This window comes from Miscanthus floridulus, chromosome 14 (genome assembly GCF_019320115.1).
Source record: "Miscanthus floridulus cultivar M001 chromosome 14, ASM1932011v1, whole genome shotgun sequence".
Classification (NCBI taxonomy): Eukaryota; Viridiplantae; Streptophyta; class Magnoliopsida; order Poales; family Poaceae; genus Miscanthus; species Miscanthus floridulus.
Genome location: NC_089593.1, coordinates 96947988 through 96957255, shown reverse-complemented (window position 1 = coordinate 96957255; position 9268 = coordinate 96947988). Strand labels below are relative to the sequence as shown.

Here is a 9268-nt window from a genome sequence, read left to right as displayed (position 1 = left end):
CACAAGCTGACAAGCCATAGGGTATGCAAAACTGATTTTTTTGTGCAAGTGCAACACTGAATTATTTTATTTCAATATATGATTTTTTACAGTATTGGATTAATGGTTTGATATATTGAAACATTATATAATGTTGTTGCAGAATTGTTGAAAGATGAAGAGGAGTGGTGATATTGCCTCAATTTTCAGAAATATGAAGCAAAGAAGAAGGCCTCTTCTCCATCTCCTTTTGTTGAAAAGATGGAATGTTCATAGGCCTAAACAATCTTGTTGACCCCTCAGGAAAACTTGTTGAAACAAAGAGGGATAAAATTTATCATTGGGTCTATTTACTTATCAAATTGGTATTGCTTCTACCGGTGACTACCGCAAGCGTTGAAAGAATATTTTCTGTAATGACCTTTATCAAGAATAAGTTGAGAAATAATATGGGTGATAGCCTTCTGGATGATTGTCTAGTGACTTTTATTGAGCGGGATATCTTACAATCGTGTGAAGAAGAGATCATCAACACTTTCATGGCTATTAGAAGGCGCAGGCCTGACAAGACGAAGAAGTAGTGACATATTGTTCTTCAATTATTATAGGTACATAATATTTGAATTCTATGTTAACAAAGTTATGCTAATCTATTTTATGAACTTTGTATGTCCTTTTTTCATTAATTGTGTTTTGTCATTCATATACCAGTGTACCGATATGTTAAATTTATAGCTGTTAAAAAAATTTAGACAATGGAACAAATCCTGGCTACGCCGCTGCCACTCGTCCCACCGCCTACCTGTCCCCGCCGTGTCTGCCGCCACGACCCACCTCTGTCCGGTCTGCGGCCACCGCTTCCGCGCTGCTTCGCCACTTCGACGCCATCCACGCTCACGAGCATGCCAAGCGCATCGCCCGCATCAACTCCTCCCGCGGCGTCCACCGCGTGCACGTCGCCGTCACGATTTTTTTTATTTTTAACACTTTTTTAAACTAATTTTAAATCTAACACAGTTTTTTTCTTCCAAAACTAACACTTTTGGTCGCGCCTATTGCCATAGCGCGGTGAAACGCCTTTGCCGCGCCATGCATGGTGGCGCGGCGAGAGTATGACATGGCGAAGACCGGGTTCGCTGACCGGTGACGTGGTAGGGTCTGCCGTGCCCTGATCGGTGGTGCAGCAGACCCAGCTAAAAGGCCCGCGGCCCAGTCCCGCCTGCCTGCCTCGCCCACCGCGTCCACCCACCTGCCTGCCGCGCCTTCGCTCTGTCTGCCCGCTGCGTCCACCCGCCTGCCCGCTGCACCACGCCCTCCCACCATTCCCAAGTGCTGTTGGCATTCGGCCCTCCGTTGCCGCCTCCCTCCCTCCCTTCCCTTCCATTCCCCGACCACCTCCCTCCCTCCTTGGCCTCGTTCAAGGTAATGATGCACTTTTTATTTTCGTTTGAATGGTGGATGGAAATATTATGAATGAGAGTTAAGGTTATGAGGAAAATTATGTTTGGGAACTATGGGCTATGGTTTGATTTTGTCGATGTTAAGGTTAATTATTTAGTTAGAAGTATGTTTACCATATATATTTTTGTTGCTATAAGTGTTGGTTATATTATTTGAGTTGCAATGCAAATGATTATATTTTACATTAATTTGTGTTGTTTTGATTGATGTTTAATTTGAACCGTTTTATTAGATGGAAGACATGTTTCGGAAGCAGTTGTGGCAAAAACGGGGTCGTCCTAGACAATTATACCCCGACGAGTCTAGCAAAGATGCCCCCGACCCTCATGACTTCTCTGTCCCTAACTGTGACTGTGGTCGTCCGGCCGACGTGTTTTAATCGAGACATCCAGACACAGCGGCTCGTTGCTTCTACACATGCAGTCGTTTTAATGTAAGTAATTATTTCTGTATGTTTTTTTCTTCATTTGTATTACTAGGTTACTAATATTATATTGGAATTTTGTTGTGTAGGCCCATGAGAGGTGCCTTTTCTTTCAGTGGATCGACGGTGCAGACAAGTTTGACCCTAGGTACCTCCTTTTCAACGATTGGTGGAGAGGGCGACATCCACGAGAGCACTTCGAGCGGTGGGTTCCACCTCCCCCTAACCCCCCTCCAATGACGGCTAAGGAGAAGTACTTAGCCACAGTTAGACAACTCAAGGAACCTCCTCCGTGCGATTGCGAAGATCGAGCTGTGATAAACTCTGAGAATACGTTGGAGTTTATGTGTCCAAACAAGCATGAAGTGCAAAGTGTATGTGTTCAAATGTTGAGCTATATGTGTTCATGTACTAATGACACCTTATTTAGGTGTTTTCAATGGTGAAGTGTCGTTTCAAGGAGTGGTTGTATGGTCCTAAGAACCAATGGCCAGAACTCGGAAGAACCACCAAAGATTAAGGAAAAGAGGAAAGAATGGGTAATTTACAAAGCACCTCCTATCATGTGCGAATGTGGTGTTAAATCCAACTATGGCGTAGTCCCTTCGGAGCTTGAAATAGGCCATTATTGTGGCCATATGGTTGACTATGATGAGGTTGGTTATTTTTGTGGTAAACATGAAATCGTATTTTATTTCTTTTGCTAAGACATAAATGATATAATTGGAGTCCGTGCGCAAGTTGAAACAAATATGAAGCAAATAAATGGAGTCCGTGCGCAAGTTGATAAGTTGCCACATAACATTTTCATTGGTACATGAGTCTGCAAGTTTCGGATGACAATATTCGTTTGACATAAGTTTGACATAACCAACTAAGTCCCAGGAGTGTAAGGATCCCTCTGTCTCTTTGGATTTGTAGGCAACACAGTGGGAGTGTAGCCAATGTCAGTGTGGGGGCAAGGGCACCTTTGCGTCGGTGTCAGTCAAGAAGTGTGCTCAGTGCGGGTCTTCGTACTCCACCTCAAGAAGAGGGTACAACTGGTGCTGCGTGGGAGGGGCCATCCTGTTACAAATTGATAAACAAAGGGTTAGAGTATTCAAATTAACAATATTCAAATTAACATTATGTAGCATTGCAAAATTTGAACTACTTGTTATGCAATACGAACACAATATGAAAGAACTTGTATATATTCAAAGTAATATTAACAATATGAAAGCACCTGCTGCCCTCGTCTTCTATGCATGCTAGTCTTATGACCAGGGACTTTGTAAACAGAGCAAAGATTCCTGCCACGGGTCTCGTTGAAGTCTCCCCCCTCCGTACATGTCTTCGTCGTACCCTCTCATAGCGTCCATGTCCCCCTTGAGTCGCTTCTTCTTCCTCCTACCCTTTCCTACCTTCATTAGATCTAGATGTGGCACGTAGTCATAACCATTATAAGGTAGCCACTGTGTCGGGTCAAGGTATGGCTCGAAGCTCATCTCCCAAATACTAATGGTGTTCGAATGTAGATATAAGGGTGACATATATGGCAGATCCTCATAGTTGTACCCATGAACCCTGCAAGCCGTGATCATATGAGAGCAAGGAACATGCATGATCTGAGGGACGTTGCAACTGCACTCTACCTTTTCAAGATCAACTCAGTAGTTTCGTCCACCATAACATTCACCGCCCAAGCTTGTGTCACCCTTACCCCGTACGCTAAAGATATGGCAGTGGGGTCCATATGGCTCGGCGGTGTGTTGCTTGGCCAATTCCTCGGTCTCCTTCAAATGTTCTGCTCCGACCTTTCTAAAATGTCCCTGCTCAGCTATATTCCTCTGCGCAAGTTACCACCTCTTGATAAAATATTTGTTGCACTTATGAAAGAAGAACTCAACAATTCCAGACAGGCAACGATCGAACTCTGGTCAATACAAGGTTGAAGGACTCTGAGGAGTTAGTGGTCATGATGCTATATCTAAAACCCCCCGCGTCATATGCTAACGCCCACTGAGCCTTCTGGTCCATCTACGCCTCTAACTAGACCTTTCCCGCTTCATTTATCATCTTGTCTAGTTCTCTCTTTGTCTCCTTGAACTGGTGCCCTGTACGTACACAACATAGAGCCTTTACCTTGTCACATACCTCCTGCTTCCTCTGATGCCGCTAGAAATTAGCGGCAAAGTGTCTCATGCACCATCTATGCACTAGAGGCGGGAACCCATCTATATGCTCAGCTGCAACATTAAGAAGCCCTAGGTGATGGTCTAAGATCAAATATATAGTGCGAGATGGGCCAAGCACTTGTACATGTAGAAGCCACATGAACTATGACCATGATTCATTGTTCTCTCCCTCTGCCAAAGCAAATGCCATGGGTACTATCTGGTCCTTAGGATCATCAGTAGCAGCCATCTTCAAGGTGCCCCTATACTTTCCTGTCAGGAAAGTGCCATCAACAAGTACGACTGGCCGACAAAACTAAAATGCATGTTCTGTTTGCGCGAAGGACCAGAACACACAATAGAGGACATGCCTCAATGGGTCCCGAAAACACATCCCTTCGGTGTCCACAAACCATTTCAAGCCAGGGTTGTAGTAAAGCATTGCACATAAGATGCGGGACACCCTATTATACGCTTCCTCCTAACTACCCCAACGAATCACTAGGGCAATTTGCTTAGCACGTCAAGCCTTTTCGTACTTCACATCGTACTTAACGAATCCATATGTGGACTATTGTAAAGAAGACACCGAAATGTCGTTATTGTCATCAACGAGCCCCAATATACGACGGGCAAGGTAACGTGCAGTGAGCTGTTGATGATTTTCCTTCCCTCTATTTGTTAAGCAAGTGTGGGGTTCGACAACTTTACTGCAGTGTAAAATCACCGCCAAACTTTGCATTCAAACGGACACAAAGGTCGCTGAAGCTATGAGGTTCATCAAACCATTCCAATTATTCTTCCATATCCTCAAACATACCATCTTCTCTCCTAACACTTTCTTCGTATAAAACTCTAACACAACAATCCATCTACAAAAACATTTCAAGAAACTTCATCAATTCGTCGAAATCATCGTACGTAATGTCCATAGTAATATTAATACATATTCTAACTATAACTATAGTAACTAATCTAATATTAACATCTATACAAGGTAACTACAACAACTAATGTATAACTAGACTCACTAGGGGCGTACCTCGCGACAGCGGAGCTCGTCCTCGCGGGGACGGCAGCGGCGGGTGGACACGGAATAGAGAGAAGGACGTGCGGTAGTTGGGAGCGGTGTATAGCATGGCAGTGAGGGCTGCGGGCAGCCGCTGTGTGTGGCTAGAGGCCACAGCGGACGGCCGGAGGGGGTGGCGCGCTAGCGTGCGGTCGAGGCGGGCACAACGGCCGGCCAATGACATGCGTGGCGGGTGGCGTGGCGGGTAGACGGGCATGCGCGGCGGGCAGGACTGGGCCGTGGGCCTTTTAGGTGGCTCTGACATGCCACCGATCAGGGCGCGTCACTGCCGCGCCAAGATTGGTGGCGCGGCAGACCCTGCCGTCACCGGTCAGTGCCCCCGGTCTTCGCCACTTCATCCTCCCGCTGCGTCGCCATGCATGGCGCGATACAGACATTTCGCCGCGCCACGACAATAGGCATAGCCAAAATGTTAGTTAAAAAAACAAATAGTGTCAGATTTAAAATTAGTTTACAAAAAAGTGATAAAAATAAAAAAAATTCATCATCACGCTGTCCCTCAAGCTCTCCACATATAAGAAAGCTGCACGAGAGATCACCGCAGCACGGGCACCGCTTCCCCGTCTGACGAGGTCGGGCATGCCGGCATCCGTGTCGAGCTCTCCTGGTCCCCGGCGACATCCCTCCGGGAGCACACGCAGTTGGTGCTTGACCAAGGCATCGCACTGCAGGCGTGGAGGCGCACCATTCTCTCCGACCTGTACAACCTGATGGGCTCGAGGTCGGGCACCAATGCCTGCGCCTACCATGGCAGCTTCTGTGTGCCCTCGCCGCAGGACCCTGACCTCACCGTCGTTGCCTCCGTCAACCTCAACCACGCCGACCTTGGCGGCCGCACCACCATGGAGTTCCTCCAGACTGAGGACCACCTTCCACACCTCAGCGCCCCCTACCTCCTCGCCGAGCTCGCAGCCATGACACAGCGCCTACTCTCCTACCACCACCACCACCACGGGATGCGGCTATGGCTTCACCAATCTCTACTCCACCACGAGATGCATCCTCGCTGGTCCTGGCTGCTACTTTGAGCAAGCCAGGTGCTCACTCCGTTCATGCATCTAGGGTGTTCGACGAAATGTGGAGCTTCCACTCAGTGCAGGTGCTACATTGACATGGCAATTCTCTGGGTGGTTGCTGTGCTTTGGGGTTCCTCAATTTCATGGGTAGCCGGTGAATCGATATTCATAGTCTCTGCATATGCACTTGGATATTGCCTGTATAGAGTTTGCAGTCTTGATGTCAATGAGGCCACCACCAAATCAAATGATTAGTCAGTTTGTGAAGCCTGGACCAGCAGAGTGCAATCAAGATTTAATTCAACTGATCGAGCAGACAACATTGTATTGCAAATCAACTGCTCAGTTCCTTATACTGTTGCCATCACTAGATGATGTTCACTGTTCAGCTTATGTCCAGAGTACTTGGCTTTCACCTTGGTGCCACTGTTTTGTGCCTCGTGGGTCTGTGGTGTTGCCACTGCCATGGCCACCTTATCAGTGTTTGGTCTCCAAATTCTAAGCTGTTAGTTGCAGCAGTTTTAGCACCTTGGGGTCTTGGATGTTCTGTGCTGCAATTAGCATGGTGTAAAGTCTTCCAGCTAAGTTGCCCCTTCGTTTTTGTGCTTTTGGAAGAATTCTGGAACCTAGTGTGGTTAGCTGCATTAAAGATATATGGCGCACCGAATCGGCGGCCTTCCAGGGTGTCCACGTACGTTCTGTTTAGTTGGTGCGTTAGATCAAAATTCCATGACTCAGATGAAGCGCGTCACAACCGGCCTTCCTCTATGCATATGGCAGTGGATAGATGAAGCAAGTGGACGGGCTTCCCTACTGATCGTACGTGGCATGCAAATGGACGGTGACGCGTAGCAGAGGATGGTGGATTCTCGGCATACATGGCCGGTGCCTAATTAGCATGGTGGTCGGCACGCATGCGAGTACGCGTGCGTGCATGCTGCTGGACCCTTGCTTGCTTTGCATGCATGGCCGGTGCCCCAGCTATACCCGTTCTTATCTCCTTGTAAGAAGGTAAAATTTTTTAGCCTGTCCTTTCTCTACGAGAATACGTCAAAAGTGGGTCAACGGCAGCAGCAGCAGTGCATGCACGCCTTTAAACCAGTAGTGGCTTCAGGCCAACTAGCACCCATCCTTATCTACACCCATCTTTATCTCCTTCAGGAGAGCACAGAGGCCTTTTTTCGTACGAGAGCTGCCCAGCCAGTTCATGGGATTTGACCGGCCGTCTTTATCCTCTGCTACCTCTCCCTTGCTCTTTTCTTCGGGAAACACAGAAGGAAAAAGAGTAGGAAGAGGCAGGTAGGCAGCCAGGTGGGCTCGCGCCTTCGGCGCCCCTCACATGCGGTGGGTGACCGGCTAGGCCGGCGGACGGCTACGCGGTGGCTCGTGCTCGCCTGCACTCGTGCCTGGTGGTGGCCTACGAGGGCCACGCCTATAGCTACGACGGCGCCCGACCGGTGGCGGGACGTCATCTACGGTGGCTGGCTGGGCTCACGCGCACCCAGGGCTAGGGCCGGCAGCGGCAGCGGTGGGGCCGGAGGCGCCCACGCGCGCTCGTGCCTGTGGGGTAGCACTTGTGCCCCTCTCATGTCGCTGATGCCCCGCGGCTGCGGTGGTAAGCTAGGAAGGTTCGGCCACGGCAAGAATGGTGGCTCCGTCAAGGCGCTGGTGGCCGCGGGTGGGTGGGTCTTCTTCGCGCACCAGGATGGCCGCGTCTGCTTCTGGCGCGTCTCCCACCGCTACCGCTCTTAGAACGCCTTCAAGCTCGTCGCTGCGCTGCCCACTACCAGGGACTACCTAGGTCGGGTGTTCCGCCAGGCCAGCTACATGCAGACGACGACGTGGCGCAGCCACCGTTACCTCTGAATCGAGCATGCTGACAACATCTCTTGCCTCACCGTCACCGCCACGGTGCACAACGCTACGCTGCTCTACTCGGGCTACTGGGACCGCACGCTCAAGGTCTGGCGCATCGCTGACCTCAAGTGCCTCGAGTACATCTGCACCCACGATGACGCCGTCAACGCCGTCGCCGCCAGCGCCGGCGTCATCTACTCCTCTCCGCCGACGGCCACGTCAAGGCGTGGGAGAAGGGCAAGGCGTCGCATTTCCTCTAGGGCATCCTCGTCGCCCACAATGGCATGTCCTGGAACACGCTCGCCATCGCCGCATCCGACCATTGGGTCTACGTCGTGGGCTCCGACGGCCACGTCACCGGCTGGGACCGGCGTGCGCTATACCCTCGCGTGCGATGTGAAGGCGCACGACATGGTAGTGTTGTGCCTTTGCATTGTCAGGGACCTGCTCTGCACTGGCTCTACCGACAAGACCATCGGCCTTTGGCGCCGGCAAAGCGGCGGCGAGCTGGCCAAGGTGGGCGTCATTGGAGGCCATGAGGGCCCTGTAAAATGCATCCAGGCATCCTAGTGCAGGCTCACCAATGGCTGCATGGTCTACAGCGGGAGCCTTAACAAGACCATCAGAGTTTGGTGGGTGGCCGGTGCTTTGCAGCATGACAATGGCAACGAGTAGCATCAACAACAAGAAAAGAGCTTCAAGGATTAGAATCAGAATGAGAAGGCTTCTTTGTTCTTGAGATGAAACGTGCTTGTTTCAAATTTCGAAATGGATTGATTGAGATAGCTCAGGTCTAGTCTGTATTTTGGATTGTTTTATTGATGGTGCCAGACTTGGGTGGTTTTCCATGGACACCACCAAGCTAACCCATATTCTTGGTACCAAGCCAATCTCATTTCAAGATGGAGTTAGAAGTACACTTGATGCAGAAGCCAGTACATGACACTTCCTCAATAGTTTGCTTGAGTTCCTAAGGAGTTGCTTGCATTAAAAAAATGAAAGTGTGACATAGAAATCACATTTAGTTTGCAAAATTTCAGTAATGGTAAATTCCTGTTGGATCAACCTACTAAACACCAGTGGCATCATCGATGTTACTGCCTGATTGTACTGTACCGGTATGAAAAAAATGACATTCATTTTAAGTCGTTTTCCCCAGCAGTATGTAACTTTATTGTGCATGTATATTACAATTTACAACTAATGTTACCCTCATGTATTTTTTAGAGTTTTAGGCCTTTGCCCGTCTGATGTGACCACGCCAGCATCGGGGACCTCAGTGATC

At 49.1% G+C, this 9268-nt stretch overlaps 1 pseudogene; it reads left to right on the top strand.

Annotated features, from left to right (window-relative positions):
* Positions 1-7713: 7713 nt before the first annotated feature.
* On the top strand, positions 7714-8658 carry LOC136505601 (protein JINGUBANG-like; annotated as a pseudogene).
* Positions 8659-9268: the final 610 nt, after the last annotated feature.